We start from the raw sequence: 18732 nt of genomic DNA, 5'->3' as shown, positions 1-18732 counted from the left end.
AGAGAAGCCTACTGCCCATGGAGTCAGATTGGAATTTACACTTCTTCATGCTTCATATTGTGTTCACATTAACACAGCCTACTTGAGGCAGTCACATCATACCATTATTTTATTTCTTACAATTAGTATAGGATAGACCAATTAAATATGTCATTCCATTAAGAAGCAATTCTTTTATTATTTTTTAATTTTTTTAATGTTTATTTATTTTTGAGAGAGAGAGAGAGAGAGAGAGAAAGAGACAGGGCATGAGCAGGGGAGGGGTAGAGAGAGAGGGAGAATCTGAAGCAGGCTCCAGGCTCTGAGCTGTCAGCACAGAGCCTGATGCGGGGCTCGACCCCATGAACCGTGAGATCAAGACCTGAGCCAAAGTCGGAGGCTTAACCAACTGAGCCACCCAGGCACCCCAAAGCAATTCTTATAAAATGCAGCCCCCTTGGAAGAGTTGACAAAGAACACTGTACAGAGAAACAGGTCTGATAATCAGGCACCAAAAGGATACTCAATTTGAGGGAAGAAGAGGTAAATTTGTAAGAACTGAGGAGGCCAGGCCTGGTGGGGTGCCACACACAGTGGCCGAATGAAGGTGGAGGGGGGACACGAAAAAAGGAGATGGGATTGTATCAAAGGCCATATCCAACTCTTTTATATTTTTCCAGGGTTTAGAATTGCCAAAAGCAGCAAGCCTGCTCTCTCTCCTTTCCTTTCAGTGAATTATTCAAGAACAGAAATTTTGTCAGTCAGCCTTCTCCCACTGGGAAGGGATGGTTCCCATTGCTGTGCTCAGCAATTTCAAGTCTTACACCCTCTTCTGGCAGGTTTTAGTCTACCCCACTTACCCGTTCAGGCTTTTTAAAAATGATCTGTAATTCTCTCCTAATCACTATATTCGTTAGTGACCGCATGGAGGTAATTATGGCAGGGGTGGGGGGTCATGAGACAGACCAGATGAACCTCCGAAGTAATGGCTGTTACATCACAGTCACAACGTTATGGAAATAAAAGAACACCAGAGTGGTCAAACCACTGGATTTACGTCTTACACTAACACCTAGAAACACAGGGTGTGGTGGGGTGGGAAGACACAGACTGGGTACTTCACGTGTATTTAACACTCACACCAACCCTATGGAGTACGCATTATAATGTCCACCTTAGAGGTGAACTCACAGAGGTTAAGCTCACAGATGGATGCCCAAGATCTATTAACACAAAATCCATCATACTTCTATGTCACTACACAGCCCCCTGGAATTCAAGAGAATTGCATCTGAAACCATTTGCCATTTGTTCCATTTGATTCTTGATGGTCAAAGTTGAAAGCTGCATGCTGGAAACCACAGACACAACCAGGTAATCCTGTAGCACTGAGAAAAAGAAAAAGAGGTTCAAATTAAGAAAAGGCCCCAGTTCTTTAAGTCTGTGAGGCAGAAGCACAAATGGCTACAGAGCCTATAACAGTTTGGCTTGGCAAGCTAAGAAGCCACCAGTGGGCGAGTGGAGGGAGGGGACCCACAGTTACATATCACGCCCAGGCACATCTGCCCTATGTGGGCACAATCAGGAGTATCATCTCTCACTTCAAAAGCAATGATGTCAAGTAAACAAATACACACACACACAGACATTCACAGTCACAAACAATACATCACTGTAGCTTAGTTTCCCAACCTGAATCTCATTTAGGTCCATAAAAAGGATGCAGCTTTGCCATTGTTGCTTGGGAAGGTAAAGCCGGGAGTTGGTGGTAATGTGGACAGGCTCAGGGAGCTGGAGCTGGAGAGCCCTGGTCTGTGGCCAGGGGATGAAGAAAGGCAAAGGAGTGGCTGACGGCCTCCCCAGAATGATCTGCACACTACTGGTCCATAGTGGATCTTGGAATCATTAGTAACTATGAAGTAGGAACCCGCTGATTCCAATGCTGTGTTCACAAGACAAAAAAGGGGGGGCCATTTAGTAAGGCCATTGAATCTTCCTAATTTCTAGGGCAAAATTAAATGCCACATCTATCTCCTTACGAGTCTTTCTTCCTAGAAATCACATAAGATCTTAAACAGCAAGCTCACATTTGAGGTACTCCCTAGCTCTCCCCACAAAAGATAAAATAGGTTAAGAAAAGAAAAGCTAAAAGTCAGAATTGGACTCAAAAATAAACATCCCTGTGGAGCATGTGCAAAGTGACCAGGACTGGAGACAGAGTACAGGCTACTGAACCCCAGAGCAGGGAAGGTAAGCAATGGTTTGGTCACCCCGAAGGACAGTGTTAGTCTCCCTGGGCTGCCTTAACACAATGGAAACATTTTCGTATAGTTCTTGAGGCTGGAGGTCCCCCATCAAGGTCCCACGGGTTCATTTTCTGGAGAGACGTCTCTTCCTGACTTGTGGATGGTCACCTTCTCTCTATGTCCTCACAAGGCCTTTCCTCTATGTGCGCGCGCGCACACACACACAAAGAGAAAAAGAGAGAGGGAGAGAGGGAAGGAGGGAGGGAAAGAGGGGAGGAGGGTGTTTTCCTGATGTCTCTTCTTAGAAGGACCCCACTCACCACCCCATTTAACCTACTTCCTTAGAGGCGCTATCTCCAAATACAGCCATGCTGGGCATTAAGCTTCAAAATAGGAGTTTGGAAGGAAGTACAAACATTCAGTCCTTAACAAGGGAATTGGGCTCAGACTCACTGTTGGTGGCCTCCATTGAGAGAGTACAGGGGGACTGGGAAGACGAGTTTCTTGCCTCATGAAAAGCAGCTGAGAAGCAGACTGTAAACCTGGGAGGAGCCTCATGATCAGGAATTAAGCTACTAGTCTGTATCTTCCTAGTGTTTCCACAGAGCAGGAGCCCTCAAACACCATCATGAGACTTGATCCTGGAATAAGTGCCTGAGAGGCCAAATGGAAGCATCTTCAAAAATTTTAAAACTCTAGATATGAAGACAGAAGATAGACACAAACCTCAACTGAAGGTGACCCTACAGGCATCTTTAGTGAATATGTGTATTTGTTGCCATCACTGCTGCTTCTGACTTTCTGAAATGGGTACACAGATTATTCATTTTCAGCCTTCTTTTTAAATATGTGCATTTTTGTGCTGTCAGTTTCCTTTTAAGCAAGACTAAAACTGCATCCACAAGTGTTTTTTTTTTAACTTGTTTTATTTTTTATTTTTTTGCATTTACATCCAAATTAGTTAGCATATAGTGCAACAATGATTTCAGGAGACATTCCTTAGTGCCCCTTACCGATTTAGCCCATCCCCCCTCCCACAACCCCTCCTGTAACCCTCAGTTTGTTCTGCATATTTATGAGTCTCTTCTGTTTAGTCCCCTGTTTTTCTATTATTTTTGTTTCCCTTCCCTTATGTTCATCTGTTTTCACTCATATGAGTGAAGTCATATGATTTTTGTCTTTCTCTTACTAATTTCACTTAGCATAATAGCCTCCAGTTCCATCCACATAGTTGCAAATGGCAAGATTTCATTCTTTTTGATTGCCGAGTAATACTCCATTGTATATATAAACCACATCTTCTTTATCCATTCATCCAGCGATGGACATTTGGGCTCTTTCCATACTTTGGCTATTGTTGATGGTGCTGCTATAAACATGGGGGTGCATGTGTCCCTTCGAAACAACACACCTGTATACTGTGGATAAATGCCTAGTAGTGCAATTGCTGGGTCCTAGGGTAGTACTATTTTTAGTTTTTTGAGGAACCTCCATACTGTTTTCCAGAGTGGCTGCACCAGCTTGCATTCCCACCAACAATGCAAAAGAGATCCTGTTTCTCCACATCCTTGCCAACATCTGTTGTTGCCTGAGTTGTTAATGTTAGCCATTCTGACAGATGTAAGGTGGTATCTCATCGTGGTTTTGATTTGTACCTTCCTGATGATGAGTGATGTGGAGCATTTTTTCATGTGTCAGTTGGCCATCTGGATGTCTTCTTTGGAGAAGTGTCTATTCATGTCTTTTGCCCATTTCTTCACTGGATTATTTGTTTTTTGGGTGTTGAGTTTGATAAGTTCTTTATAGATTTTGGATACTAACCCTTTATCTGATATGTCATTTGCAAATATCTTCTCCCATTCTGTTGGTTCCTTTTAGTTTTGCTGATTGTTTCCTTTGCTGTGCAGAAGCTTTTTATTTTGATGAGGTCCCAATAGTTCATTTTTGCTTTTGTTTCCCTTGCCTTCGGAGATGTGTTGAGTAAGAAGTTGCTGCAGCCAAGATCAAAGAGGTTTTTGCCTGCTTTGTCCTCAAGGATTTTGATGGCTTCCTGTCTTACATTGAGGTCTTTCATCCATTTTGAGTTTATTTTTGTGTCTGGTGTAAGGAAGTAGCCCAGGTTCATTCTTCTGCATGTCGCTGTCCAGTTTTCCCAGCACCACTTGCTGAAGAGACTGTCTTTATTCCATTGGATATTCTTTCCTGCTTTGTCAAAGATTAGTTGGCCATATGTTTGTGGGTCCATTTCTGGGTTTTCTATTCTGTTCCATTGATCTGAGTGTCTGTTCTTGTGCCAGTACCATACTGTCTTGATGATTACAGTTTTGTAGTATAGCTTGAAGTCTGGAATCGTGATGCCTCCTGCTTTGGTTTTCTTTTTCAAGATCGCTTTGGCTATTCAGGGTCTTTTCTGGTTCCATACAAATTATAGGATGATTTCTTCTAGCTCTGTGAAGAATACTGGTGTTATTTTGATAGGGATTGCATTGAATATGGAGATTGCTTTGGGTAGTATTGACATTTTAACAATATTTGTTCTTCCTATCCAGGAGCATGGAATCTTTTTCCATTTTTTTGTGTCTTCTTCCATTTCTTTCATAAGCTTTCTATAGTTTTCAGTGTATAGATTTTTCATCTCTTTGGTTAGATTTATTCCTGGGTATTTTATGGTTTTTTGTGCAACTGTAAATGGGATCAATTCCTTGATTTCTCTTTCTCTTAATTGTTGGTGTATAGGAATGCAACTGATTTCTGTGCATTGATTTTATATCCTGCAACTTTGCTGAATTCATGAATCAATTCTAGCAGTTTTTTGGTGGAATCTTTTGGGTTTTCCATATAGAGTATCATGTCATCTGTGAAGAGTGAATTTTTGATCTCCTCCTGGCTGATTTGGTGCATCCACAAGTTTTAATCTGTCATATTTTCATTATGATCCAGTCCAAAATATTTTTAAATTTTTTTGTAATTGTTTTTCTTTGATGCATAAGTTAGTTATGACAATATATTTAAATATCCAAATATAAAGGATTTGAGTCTTTTGTTGGTGGTGTTGATTTTTAGCTTAACTACACAGGATTTGAACGCACATTCCATATGATCTCAATATTCTTTTTCAAATTTTTTTAAATTTTTTTTCAACGTTTTTATTTATTTTTGGGACAGAGAGAGACAGAGCATGAACAGGGGAGGGGCAGAGAGAGAGGGAGACACAGAATCAGAAACAGGCTCCAGGCTCCGAGCCATCAGCCCAGAGCCTGACACGGGGCTCGAACTCACAGACCGTGAGATCGTGACCTGGCTGAAGTCGGACGCTTAACCAACTGTGCCACCCAGGCGCCCCTCTTTTTCAAATTTTTTAATGTTTATTTTTTGAGAGAGAAACAAACAGATCGTGAGTGGGGGAGGGGCAGAGAGAAATGGAAACACAATCCGAACAGGCTCTAGGCTCTGAGCTGTCAGCATCGAGCCTGATGCAGGGTTTGAACTCACAAACTGTGAGATCATGACCTGAGCTCAAGTCGGATGGATGCTCAAGCAACTGAGCCACCCAGGTGTCCCGTGATCTCGATATTCTTTTTTTTTTTTTAATGTTTACTTTTGGGATAGTGCAAGTGTGGGAGGGGCAGAGAAAGAGGGACGGAGGATCCAAAGTGGGCTCTACTGACAGTCTGACAGCAGCAAGCCCGATGTGGGTCTCGAACTAATGAACTGCAAGATCATGACCTGAGCCAAAGTCAACTGAGCCCCATCTCAATATTCTTAAATGTGGCCATCTCAATATTCTTAAATGTGCTGAGATTTCTTTTAAGGCCCATGATAAAGTTTTAACAAACAGCAGCTCCTTTATTGGAAAACTTAAAATGCACTCTTCTGCACAGATTAAAGAGATAATCATCAATGAAATTGTAAAATATTTTGACCTGAACTACAGTGAAAATAATGCATATTAAAATTTCTAGGTGCAGTTTAGATTGTACTTAGCAATTTAGAGCTTTAAATAAAGTCCTCAAAATTAGAAATAAACAAGAAAAATATTGAAAAAGAAAAAAATTCTATTTGAGGAGCTAGAAAAAGAATGTCTGATTAAGACTAAAAAAAGTAGAAGAAAACACAACACAAACACATACACCTTGTAATTTTTGCTGCAGGATTATCTATAAAAGCCAAAAAAAAAAAAAAAAAAAACACCAAGTTTCAATTACCAGACAATGGATTCAGCATTGACAGCTGAAAACAGTTTCCCTTTACTTATAGATGTTGTGGTACATCTATTCACTGGAATATTATGCAACCATTATACATGTGTCTGTGACTAATTATTAACCTGGGGAAATGCCCAAGATACATCATTAAGTAGAAAAGATTAGAAAGCAGTCAGTTCTGTATTCACTCAGGTTCTTCGGGTTATAAAGAGGAATTGATTCTGGCTAGAATAAGAAAGACAGAAGGAGAAAAAGAAAGAAAGGAAGGGAAGGGAAGAGCATGCCTTCACTGGAAAAAGGCTGGAAATTTTCATGGATTAAAGAATAAACCAACTAAGAATGAGGAAAGGGCAGAAACCAGTATAGTTTCCGGGATCTCAGTAGAAAAAAAATTCCAAAGAACATTGTCTGATTTGGTCTAGATTAGTCTAGATTGGATCAGATGTCTACACCAAAGTCAAGCAGGTTTGGTGTATCAAATAATGTAAACCCTGATTATTGGGATGTTCCCAGAGTAAGAAAAATGATTGCACATGTACCCAAGAGGTGTCTATCATGAGTAGGATCCCCTTTTTGTAATACAATATGTGTGGGCGAGTGTATGTGTACATCACGCAGTGATGGAATAATGAATGATGGTCACTCCCTTCTATACTTTTCTATGTGCTTCAGTGAATGTGTACTAATTTTGTATTTTATTTTTGTCTTATTTTATTTTATTTTATGAGAGAGAGAGAGAGAGAGAACTAGCAGAGGGGAGGGCAGAGGGGGAGAGAGAGAGAGAGAGAGGTGGGGGGGAGAGAATTCCAGGCAGTCTCCATTCTCAGTGCAGAGCCCAATGCAGGCCTGATCCTACAACCCTGGAATCATGACCTGAGCCAAAATCAAGAGTCAGATGCTCAACTGACTGAGCCACCCAAATGCCCCTATTTTATATGTTTTAAAAAATGTGATTTTCTGTGGGGGGGGGGGGGAAGCGCTCATTTCACAATATGCTAGCACATTTTATGAGACTCTGGACAGACCGGATGGCCAGAGGGTGTGAAGCTTTCATCAAATATTCTTAAGAAAGGAAAGAAACCACCAGCTCCACCTTCCTCTCAGCTGTCTGCCCCCCTCCGCGCTTCCCTGCCACTCACCCAAATCTGTTCCCTGATTCGAGAACAAAAAAGAAAAGGTTATTATCCTGTAGGATATAGGGCAAAAGCAAGGACAATAGACCCAAATCATCCCAATAGACGGAAACAGTTTTCAGCTGTCAATTCTGAAATCATCATCTGGTAATTTAACGCTCTACAAAATCTGCAGTCTTTGACAGAGTCTATGCTTTTTTCTGCTACTGATTCACAGAAGATGGGCTTTGGTTGCTGTTTCCTCTCTTTTTCCCTGATACGCACACACTGCAGGAAGCAAACAAATGCAGATATTCTTTTATAATCTTTTAAGCATCTCTTCTCTGTCCTGTGCTACCTGTTCTGGCATTTTCCTGTGCATCCCACGAATGAATATTCATTTGACAAACACTGACCAACCTCTCCCTAAGATGGAATGGCTCAGGCTTTGCCATCAGCATGCCCTGGGTTTGAATTTTGGCTTTTTTTTTCCTCTGTACTATTTGTATGTCTGAAAGAAATCATATGACTGCACAAGCCTGCGTTTCCTAGCCTGTGAAAGGACTTTGTGAGGAATAGCTGATAAGCATGCTAGCTTCTACCTCATACACATCCAGACTAGTTAGCATGTCTATCTCTCCCTCCAGATTATCCAGTTACACGAAGGAATTACAGCTTCCTCTTCGTTTGCCCAGGCCTAGCACAGTGTGTGTTAGGGAGGACAAGAAGGAGAAGGAGGAAGAAGAGGAAGATAGAAACAAGGACTATCATTTGTTGAACTGTACCAGGCACTACACTAAACACATCAAATCCTTTTACTTGTCTGTGCCCCCAACTCTACCCCAACCATGTTTTAGTGATCTCCTATACCTTTTGTGCCTCAAACAGCGCCAGTTACACAGTGGGACTCCTATAACTTTTTGTAGAATTAATGCATGCAGTCCACCAACCACACACCCTTAGATTTAATCAACATTTCCTCATTTCAAAAGTACTGTTCCCAATAGAGACAAAGGCAGCAAGAATTCACATGGTAATGTTGAGCTGTTGAAGAAACTGAGGGACAAAGTTATTAGGTGGCGCATCCACCCTCAAGTCGATGGGAAAATATCATGCTGTGCTCCCATATCCATTCCCTACCCAGTCTCTGAGCAAAAAAAAGAACAGAAAGTCCCTGGGTGTGAGAAGACGAATAAATAGCACTCATGCCTGGGATGAGCATAAGAACAAAGGAGGCCATTCATGGAACAGAGAGGTTCAAGGTGAGACAAGAGGACTCCCAAAATGGAGGTGAGATTCCTACTTGGGAACCCCATATTCAACCTTAAAAGCCAAGGAGTGAATTGCCCTGAGGGGGAGAAATCCCAAAAAGTTAATGGTGAGCACCTGTCTGGGGGCTCCCAAATGGGTCAGTCTTCAAGGGCACCTTCTGATCCCCAAGGGTGGCCACCATGGGCATCAGTGAGCACTTGCACTTTCCTGGCAGGTACGATAAATAGAACTTTTTTGTTTCTCAGATGAGTTTGTTTCTGTAATTCCAGAATGTGCTCAGGCTGCCCAAGCGTGTTGTGTCAGAATGCAGATCAGGTTTTTTTCCAGGGCAGAAGCTGCTCTTCTTTTTATAAAAATGAAACAAAACAAAAAAGATTGAAGAAAGTGATCAAAATCTTGTTGGCTCCTTTTATGGAAGAAGAACTCCCTGGAAAAGTAAAAATAAAAACAAAAACAAAAAAAACAAGGGGACTGCTTAGAAGTAAGCGCTGCGAATGAAATTTAGGATCAAGAGTTCCCACAGGTGCTCAGAGCCACCACCTTCCCATCAGAACCATCTCTCTGTCAGATAGGACAACCCTGATGGCTCCTACATAGATCTATGCCAGTAGCACAAGCCAGTGGCTAGGCCTGTGTGACCGGGACACATGACTGGAAAAACAACCCAAAGTATCATCTTCCCAAATAAGGGCAAAATATAAATAATGGGTCAGCCAAGGGGGCCTTCCATGTTTCTGCAAAAGAGCTTTGTGGCTCCACTTGGTGCCATGTATGAAGCACCAAGCATCAGGGATTGTGTTCCGGGGCCAGAACTAGGTTGAAACGAGTCCTGAAAATTCAGTATTAAAGTAAATCATATTCACATGCAATATTTTTAAAAAATTAAAATGTAAAATCTGCTGCATAAAACAGTAGAAATGTTCCTCAAAAAAAAAAAAAAAAACCAACAACAACATAGAGGGGTGCCTGAGTGGCTCAGTCAGCTGAGCATCTGACTCTTGATTTCAGCACAAGTCATGATCCCAGAGTCATGGGATCAATCCCTGTAATGTGGTCTCTGCTGAGTGTAGAGCCTGCTTGGGATTCTCTCTCCCTCTGCCTTTCTCCCCCATTTGCATGCTCCCTCGCTCTCTCTCTCTCTCTCTCTAAAAAAAAAAAAAAATTAAACATAGAATTACCACATGATCCATCAATACCACTTCTAGGTATATACCGAAAAAGAATTGAAACAGAGACTTGGTAAGTTCCTTGTAACCCCGCATCCATCACATTAGCCCAGAAGTAGAAACAACTCAAATATCCATTGATGACTGAATGAATAAACAAAATGCGTTGTAGACCTACAATGGAATATTATTCAGCCTCCAAAAAAGAAGGAAATTCTGACATGTGCTAAAATACAGATGGACCTTGAGGACATTCTGCCAAGCGAAATAGGCCAGTCACAAAGGGACTGTGTAATTCTACTTCCGGGAGAAGCCTAGAGTAGTCAAAGTCACAGAAGAACAAAGTAAAAGTTTGGTTGCCACGGAGGGCTGGGGGAGCAGTGGATAGGGAGTTGGTGTTGAACAGGGACAGAGTTTCAGCTGAGGAGAATGAAAGAACTTCTGGAAATGGATGGTGGTGATGGTCTCACAACAGTGTGAACGCACTTAGACCACTCACCCGCGCACTTGCAAATGGTTAAAATGATCACTTTTGTGTTACACATACTTTACCACAATAAAAAATGGAAAAAAATGGAAAAAGATTAATGACAAACAAAATGCCAACATTTTAAATAAAGACAGGATCAACATTTCTGGTCTTTCCTTTTGCCTGAGACTCCAATATGGATCCATAGAGCACTGTTACGGATCCAGTCTTTCTTTAAAACGTCAGTATTCTGTTCACTACCGATTATTTTTGAATTGTGATTTTTGCAAAGATTGCCTTGAAATATTACTTATCTTGCTTTCTGAGACTCGGGGCTCCCCATTAAATCTTGTGACCCAGGAAAGTGTCTCACTCTCCTCACCTACCTCTCCCTGGGCCCCTGTATCTTTCCATTGCTTTGCCTTGACATCCCTAGCACTTCTGCATTTCCATTTAGGCTCTAACCTCTTTCTGTTGTGTCTGGACAAAGAGAAGGGACCCAGAAGCTGGTGCGTCTGGGTCATCAAAGTCATGTTTTTGTCTGTGAACCTTCCTGATGCTCCCTGGGCTCATCACTGACCATAATTTGGGCTTCTTTCACAAGCCAGTTCCCTCTCGCCCTAATCCCGTCATCACCTGGAAACTTTCAGCCTGTGACCCCACATTACCTTTAGCAAAAGGCCCTGCAGAGCTCCTGTGCCAGCTGTTTTTTTCCTCTTCTGGAGGAATTGATTCCTCGTGATCCTCTGAGCTGTAATCTCATCGGGCTGGAATAACTTGACACTCCCATTCGTCTGAAACAGAAGTCGTTTGTCTTCCAAACCTCAGGGCTGGGGTTGTTGTGAATTCCACCCATTGGCCTCCTCTTAGGGGACTGTGGCCACTTCATCAGCTGCTTCTGCCTTGCCTCTGAGAGATCCAGGACGAGCAGGGAGGAGAAAATTCCCAAGCAGGAGTGAGTGAGAGTGGCAGGCAGAGACCATTCTTAGTGAGAGTACCTCACCTCCTTAGAGGACACCTGGCTCACACAGCCTGGCCTGGGGCCCAGACAGAGCTCAGACAAGGGTCTGCAAACTTCACAGGGAGCATGACTGCCAGCAACGATGCCGGATCTTGGGTGAGTGCATCATAATAGCAGCACATGTCATTGTCATTAGAAGCCGCACAACAGTCCATGGAGCACCAAGTGAGGGGTAAGGTAAACTAGAACCAAGGCCAACCCTACCCCTTAGCAGCTGTGTGACCTCAGGCCCTTTGGGCCTCGGTGGCTCAACTCCATGACGGGGATAAAAATGGCCCTGGCTATTTCAAAGGGGGGCTAAGACAATGAGCTCCTCATTGTGGAAATGTTTGAAAACTATAGTGCCAAAAAAACGTAGTATGTTATTTGATAGTTATCTAACCAAAAGCAATGACTAGGCACTTTTCAAAATGAAACCCCAAACAAGGGATTGACCCCTTTGTGATACACAAGGCAACATGGGTCAGAGTTTTGAAAGGATTTGTGCTGTGGCAGCAGAGACCCCAGGAAGAAGGAGTAAGGGCCCAGGCGCCTTGTTCCTTACACCCTTTTGCTTCATGGGACTACAGACCAGCTATGGGCTGAAAAGGGGGAGATCTGCACCATTGGCCAGGAGAAGCATCATGACCCAGAACACCCTGGAGGAGCCTGGGCTGCTGTCCTGAGGACAGCCAACAGAGCATGCAACGGCAGCAAGACTGAACCAGCATCTCTTCCAGATTCATCCCGGGGCCTACAGTAAAGAAGGGGTCCAAGGGTATCCTGCTTAGAGAAGAGGAGGTACAATGCGTCATGGTTCCATGGATCAAGGACAACCAGAAAGTTCCTGTGTACCTTGGTACATCCCGGGTGACATGCTAAGAGCATATATATCGGCAGAGCGTGTGGCCAAGCATCATAGACATTTTTCTTTTTTGGTTACCCAGCAAGAAGTATGATTAGGGAGTATGATTGGAGTGTGATTAGGGTTGTGGTCCCAGCGGACGCCTCATCTCTTATTTATGCCTGCTTTCCAAACCTAGTTCTAGAACCTTCCCTAAGGGGTCTTTGGCCAATCTAACCGCTGTTCAATAAATCTCTTTACTCTTTAGGTAAGTATAAGTATCATCTCTCATTTACCTTGATGAATTCTGGGTGATTCACCAACTAAAAGACACATCTCACAGGCTGACACCTGCTAATCTCTGATACGTGCTCAGCAACGCCCCTGGCAGCAACCCCACTCGCCCTGGCCCTTGGGTGACCAACGCAGCTTCTTGGGGGCCCCGAAACAATGACCTGGGGCACTGATGCAAGGAATGTGCCCCACTGCTCCAGTCACATAAGGCAAGAAGAAAATCTCCCTCAGATGAGGAACAAAAAAACAAGTATCTAGTCCGTGTCAGAAGTTTAAAGACAGTTCATATGTTGGATCTTACGTTTCAGTGAGTTTTATCTTAATAAGAGAATTCTTCTACGTAGTGGCTTTGGCCAGAACCTGGATTAACAGAACTTCTAAAGGTTAGAATGTATTCCTGGCACATGCTACCTTAGAGTAAATAAATGAGGGCTTGGCTTGCTGAGTCACAAGTGTTGCCAATTCCTGAGTCAGGAAAATGCCAGAGTCTTCTGGCCATTGAACAGAAAGACGGTTCAGCAGAAAAGAAGGTTCATCTCCTCAGTGCTAGGCCTACTCCTCGACTTAGTCATCAATGACACACTGAGCTCCAGGTAGGTACACGCTCTCCAGCCCCGAGCTTGGGGCCTCAGGAAAGGAGGCAAACGGTGTCTTCACCATGTCTTTTCCCCCCTATACAGAATGTGGACCGAGGAAAGCGGTCTGGTTTCTGTTGAGAGAATAGCACAAAATCAAGTGTAATCACAGAATCCTAAAGCTGGAGGTGGTGTAGGCAGGTAAATACTTAACAACCAGCTCTCAAAAAAACAAACAAAAAAAAGGTAAATGCAAGTATATACATCCATAGGGATGTTGTAGATTTTGCTGATGTAATGCACATTTACAATACACAATTTATAGCTAGTAATAAAATACACAACGGTCTTGCCTGCAGGTTCCACAGCTATTTTTTGCTGAACCTTGTATCCGTAGTCCCGCTGTGGTCGCAATTCCACCATGATTCGACCGTAGACTTGCATCTCAATCTGCTAACTCTCCTCCCCCAAAATGTAGTTATTAAGTAGGAGGAGATCCACTGATAAACTCACTTTTGTGCCAACTATGTTCACTGAACAAAGTCCTCTCTCCCCTTCAGCTCTGGTCATGACGGACTTTGAAAAAAACCTTTTTTAAATGTTTATTTATTTTTGAGAGAGAGACCGAGAGACAACGTGAACAAGGGAGGGGCAGAGAGAGAGGGAGACACAGAATCCGAAGCAGGCTCCAGGCTCTGAGCTGTCAGCACAGAGCCCGACATGGGGCTCGAACTCACAAACTGTGAGATCATGACCTGAGCCGAAGTTGGATGTTTAACCGACTAAGACACCCAGGTGCCCCAGGTCATGACAGACTTTTAAGCTTAACCTGCAATGGGGTGCCTGGGTGGCTCAGTCGGTTGGGCAGCCGACTTCGGCCCAGGTCATGATCTCGCGGTTTGTGAGTTCGAGCCCCGCGTCAGGCTCTGTGCTGACAGCTCAGAGCCTGGAGCCTGTTACGGATTCTGTGTCTCCCTCTCTCTGACCCTCCCCCATTCATGCTCTGTCTCTCTCTCTATCTCAAAAATAAATAAACGTTAAAAAAAAATTTTTTAAATAAAAAAACATAAAAAATAAAAAAAAGCTTAACCTGCATTATTAATATTCCCTCCTTTAAGTCTAGAAAATAATAAGTCAAGCCCAGATTTAGAGCATTTTCCAGTTTCCTTGGTGTAAATACTCCCATCGTGGCCAATTTCCAGCAACCAAAGTGCTATGACCAACCACTGAGTCAAGAAGAGATGGTCCATAGCTCGACATGACATAGTATTTCCAAGATACAGATACAATTAATGTAAAAAGAACTCAAGGGCATAAATAAAATGTAGTACAATAATTAGGCAGTGATGTGTTTTGAGTATTCATTGCCTTTAATAAAGCTATTATTTTTAAATTTATATAATTCTTCATAATGGCTCTATTTAACAATCAACTCCCCAAATTCCCAAGGGCCTAATTAGCTTTCAAACGCTGGTACAAGCTGACCCCAGCACACCCCTAGCTGGAGAAGACCTGGAGAGATCTATTTCTACATCTGTTTCTCCACATACACAAACTATTTGGAGACAGGAGGTAGGGAAGGGGGGATATTAGGATCAGGAAATCGAATCGCTCACATAGACGTCCTGTGTATTCGTAACAAAATCCTGGATGTTACAAGGGTGGAGTCTGAATTCTGGGGTGACTGCCCTGGCCTGAAGCCTCCGGCTCCCCAGTGCCTTTGTGGATCTGACCTATTTTCAGACGCGCCCCCCCCACACACACACACACATACACACACACGAAAAGCTGATTTATTCTCCACTTGCCCACTTTGGGTACTGCTTGCACAGACCTCGCTCTCTCCCTGCAGACACACCCTTGATTTTGACAGCATTTCCCGTAACTCTGCAGGTCCAGAATGACACAGCTGGAGATGATTTTGAAGTCACTTCAAGCTAACCAGCCGACCCAGCAAAAGCAGCAAAGACTTAGGCAGGCAAGGGCTGGGGCTAGAATATAGTTATGCCTCGACAGCCGGGGAGAGACCAGTTAGGAAGTAAAACGGGAGAGGGTTTGCTCTATGGACAAAAATTAGCATTTGCTTAACGGAGCCTTGGCCGGAGCTCAGTTGGAGGGTGTGCTTTTGGCGGTGCTGGGAGGACCGAGGCACTTTTCTGTCCTGTTTGTAGCGGTAGAAGTCCGTACGGCCTCTACGGAAGCCAGTTTGACAGCGACTCTCAGGGTTTTAAGTGCACGTTCCCTTTGCCCCAGATGCTCAGGGGGATGCATTATAACATTGTGTGCGTTAATAATGACACTGAATTAAAAACAAACTCAAAGGCTATGAAGCGGCTTGCTACATGTAGATTTGACAACAAATCCAGGTACAGGAATACTATACAGCTACCAAAAGGGATATGGCAGCTTTTTATTACCTGTTGCACAATCTGGAACATGCTGTTAACTGAAAAAAAAGGGACGAACCCTGTATGCTACCATTTGGATGTTTTAAATAATACATTTATACACATCGATGTGCATAAAATATCTTTGGAAGGATGCACCAAGAAATGGGGCACAGTTTGCCTCTGGAGAACTAATAGAGGCCAAAAGTGGAGAAAGATATCCCATAACACATTACAGTTTTGTATCACGTATTATCTTATTTTTAAATTTTTTTTAATTTTTTTAAGTGTGTTTATTTATTTTGAGAGAGAGCGTGCAAGTGGGGGAAGAGCAGAGAGAGAGAGAGAGAGAGAGAGAATCACCAGCAGGCTCCACACTGTCCGCACAGAGCCCCGTGCAGGTCTGGAACTCACGAACCCCAAGACCACGCTCTGAGCTGAAGTCGGATGCTTAACCAACTGCGTCACCCAGGCGCCCCTAATTTCTTATTTTAATTCCAACATAATTAACATAGCATTAGTTTCAGGTGTTCTAGCTTCAGACCTTTCACGACCTTCGGTCCACACCTTTCAGAGTCTCAATTTTCTCGTCCATAAAATGAGGGGTAAGGTGGGACCACACCATGGCCTTCTCTGCACACCTCTCTGACCCCTTGACTTCATGTGCCTGTGCTCACCGCCCAGCAGTCAGTGATGTGAGCACTCGCCCATGTTCCCTGCTTTCCCACAGAATAACTGAAACCTCTAGACTGTTTAGACTGCCTTCACAAATATAAACCAGAAGTTTCTACCCAGAAAGCTACCCATTCTCCTTCATGAGCCAATGGAAAGTTGCCTTCCCTCAAAGTAGCATTTCTTAGTTGAAAATGTCAATCCACGGGCCCCACCCCCAGACATTCAGATTCAGCAGGTGTAGGGTACAAATTCGAGATAGGTTTCTCCTTGTACCACACTTGGAAAACCGTGGTCTTAAAGAACAATGCTGCATCACAGAATAGGAATTGTAAAGTCCATTCCCTTTTTAATGCAAACAAGCTATTATTCTGTAATGGTTATTTAAAAAAAAAAAACAATAATAAGAGCTTTGAGGCAACCAATCTCCACTTAAAGCATTGCAGCACGGAACTGCACGCTAAATAGTAAAATTGCATTTCAAAACATGATCAAACGTCAGCCTAATCAGCCAGGTGTTAGAGGCTCAATCACAAGCCTCAAAACACGTAATCAAGTATCAGTAAGCAGGTGTTTTAAGTGAAGATTGAGATAAACAGTGGCCTTTGTGGATATTTAGAAGGTTTTGCAACATTAAAATGGAGTACCTCACACTCAAGCCAGCCGACTTCAGAAGCTTCCGGGCTGAATAAACCAGGCAATAATTAGCACTGGAGATTTCAACTGGATTGCAATCAAAAGCTTTGAGTCTCATTGAGGAAATCTGTGCCCTTCCCTTTATTTCTACGACCTGTAAGGTGTTGCCCTTGTGGGTGATGACGTTTTTAAAAATCACTAGGACGTGTTTCACTTTGTTCCGACTGAAGATTTTGATCCCTTTAGAGAGAATCGTGTGCAAAACACAGACACGCATTCAGCGCCACAAAGCCAGGGACCCATCCCACCTGTTTCTCCAATGTGACAAGTTTAGGACAGGGAGGTCTGAAGAAACACAAAGTTCCTCTTTAGAAATTGATTTTGGGCGCACCTGGGTGGCTCAGTCGGTTGAGCGTCTGACTCTTGATCTCAACTCAGGTCACGATCTCACAGATTGTGGGTTTGAGCCCCATGTCGGGCTCTGCGCCGACCGCACAGAGCCTGCTGGGAATTTTCTCACTCCCTCTCTCTCTGCCCCTCCCCACCTGTGCTGTCTCTGTCTCTCTCAAAATAAATAAAAACTTTTAAAAAATTAATTTTTGTTTCCACACACATTCAAAATGGCTTCCCACGGGTCCAATAACTAGTCCAAGGCAGCCTCGTGAAAATCAGTGGGGACAAGTTTTGTTTGTTTGCTTAATGTTTGTGTATTTTGAGAGAGAGGGCACGCGCAAGAATCCCAAGCAGGCTCCGCGCTGCCAGTGCAGAGCCCAACATGGGGCTCAAACCCACAAACCATGAGATGATAACCTGAGCCGAGATCAAGAGTGAGACACTCAACCAACTGAGCCACCCAGGCACCCCTCACTGGGGACAGCTTAAAGTGACCATCCTCGGTTGAAGCTCTCTCTTTAAGACCCAGTGTTAAACCAGCGTGTCAGGTAAGCAAAGTGGTTTGTGTGTGTGATTTATCTTGGCGAGTGCCAAGCAGGGGTCCCTGCTTAAAAGTGGAGCTCATCAGTTTCTGTTCATTCCCCCCGATCATGAGTAGCCTTTTAGCTTTGAGAGAATTTCTTAAGCTTCGATTCCAATTGGTCTTCCCTCTTCCCCTGGCCTTAAATCGCCACCAAAATATTGGTCTCAGTTCTTCTAATTTCATCTCCTACAGTTAAAGGAGCTGTGGCCACATTTGGTCATACGTGATACCCACTCAGTAAAGCCCCAATCATCCTTACCATTCATCAGAGATAAAAGGTGTCTGAGACATCAGAAAGTTTCATTGCCGATCCCGGACACCAACACACTCCTCTGGAACAAAATCGAGTTTTATCAGGGGTTTTGAGCCTGTGGATTCAGTGTCTGAACAAGCCCAAAGAACTCCATTCTGCCCTCCCACCAGTTCCCGAAAGCCGGCTGGTAATTGCGGACCACATTAGGACTTGTCGTTCACATCATCTTCCTCTTTCGAGCTGTAGGATTCAGCAGGGTGCTGGTTAGTGTAGAGCTGGGGCTTCTATGACTCAGGACATTCAAACCTGAACTTGGAGTCTATTTGCAAAGATAAAAAGTTTCCCTTCTAAACCAGGAAGCTGGCTATCTTTGGGCTTTTCTGGGGCTCCTTTGTCCTGTGATATGTACTCTCTTTGGTGTATGTACTCTGTCATCTTTCCTCTCCCGACAGCGACAGCCGGGGGTAGTGTTAACCTCCACTTATCCATATGCAGGGGGGGCTCATCTGCCCTGTCGGCAGCCTGTGCCATTGCAGTAGGTGTTACAACTTCTAGCTGGACTGGAAATTCCCTCACAAGTCCTGAGGGAATCATACGAATGATTCAGACCCATTCAGTCATGGTTTTTCCTCTTCACTGTCCTTCA

At 43.5% G+C, this 18732-nt stretch overlaps 1 long non-coding RNA gene across 1 annotated transcript; it reads right to left on the bottom strand.

Moving 5' to 3' along the window:
- Positions 1–1188: 1188 nt before the first annotated feature.
- LOC123384047 lies at positions 1189–13782 on the bottom strand. Its single transcript, XR_006594616.1, has 2 exons — positions 11118–13782; positions 1189–1367 (listed from the first exon to the last, which is right to left on the bottom strand). It is a non-coding gene; the product is annotated as an uncharacterized LOC123384047 (long non-coding RNA).
- Positions 13783–18732: the final 4950 nt, after the last annotated feature.

The sequence above is a fragment of the Felis catus genome, chromosome A2, assembly GCF_018350175.1.
Source record: "Felis catus isolate Fca126 chromosome A2, F.catus_Fca126_mat1.0, whole genome shotgun sequence".
NCBI classification, from domain to species: Eukaryota; Metazoa; Chordata; class Mammalia; order Carnivora; family Felidae; genus Felis; species Felis catus.
Note: the sequence above shows the minus strand (reverse complement) of the source record. Positions and strands in the feature narration are given on the sequence as shown.